We start from the raw sequence: 1213 nt of genomic DNA on the forward strand, positions 1-1213 counted from the left end.
TTTTCTTCCAGAGGACAGCCATCTGGTGTTTTATTTTGGACACCTACTTGAACCATCCTGTCCTATTTTTGTAAATGTTTTGTTATTGTCTGCTGTCTTTGGTGCATTTAGTGGTTATATTTCTCATTTATTGATTGTAGATAGTTTTGTTTCGTCCCTTTTTTTAAAAAAATAATTGACTATGTCTGAGCAGGCAGTCTGTGTGTTCTTTGTTGTTTCCTCGTCTGTGGGCACAATACTTTTCGCCTCCTTCTTCAACTGGCAGAGTCAGTCACTCAGATATGGTACGGCAGGGCAGGTCTAGCTGAAGAGGAGTTACTGGGACGGGTTGTTTGTGGCACTTAGTATAGCCACCAGATCGGGTTGGTAATCAGTGCAGGGCAGGTTCCAGTAGGCCATGCCTGTGCTGCTTGGTGGTGTGATGTCAAGCACACGGTGCAAGTAGGCAGGATGCAGTGGGGAGATTGTTATGTGTGGACCTAAGATGGATATGAGAGAGAGGAGTGAGGAACAGGAGCCAAAAACTTACAAACAAAGAAAAAAGAATGCTAGGGGAGCTTGCTGTTGGAGTGGAGAGATGAGACACTATGAAATGGAGAAAAACAGAAAAGGGAAGAGGAAGAAAAGAAAAGAAAAGAATGAATAAATAAAAATCAGAAAGGTTAAAGAACCGCAGAGTTCCCAGGGATCCCACTGGTGCAGCTATGAGGTCTGGGAAGTCGCTCTCAGGTATTGCAGTACAGCCTGGCTAGAAGGCGTAGAGGTATACAATGCCAGGTTTTCAGGGAACAGAAAGAGAAACAAGAAATAGCGATGAGAAACTGAGTAATGAAGAAAGACAAAAATGGAAAAAGAGCGAAAAGAAATCAAAACAAATAAATAAAAAAAAGAACAAGAATAGCCCCCCAGAAAAACAGAAAAAAAAAAAACCAACAAAAAAAGAAATGCCCTCAGGGATCCCTCTGCATGTCTGTGGAAGCCGAAGGGGAGTCTCCCTGCCACGCAGGTCAGCCTGGCCAGAAAGGTCTCACAACTCAAGAAAAGGAAAAGAAAACGAACAAACCATTCAAAACAAACAAATGAACTAAAGCCCCGGGATCCCACCAGCGCGGCAGCACAAACTGGGAAGTACCTCCACACTCGAACGGAGCTCCGCAGCTCCTCAGGAAGAAGCAAAGATGGCGCACGGAACCAGGTACTTGAGCGAAGCGAG

This window comes from Trichechus manatus, unplaced genomic scaffold, assembly GCF_000243295.1.
Source record: "Trichechus manatus latirostris isolate Lorelei unplaced genomic scaffold, TriManLat1.0 scaffold00034, whole genome shotgun sequence".
NCBI lineage: Eukaryota > Metazoa > Chordata > Mammalia > Sirenia > Trichechidae > Trichechus > Trichechus manatus.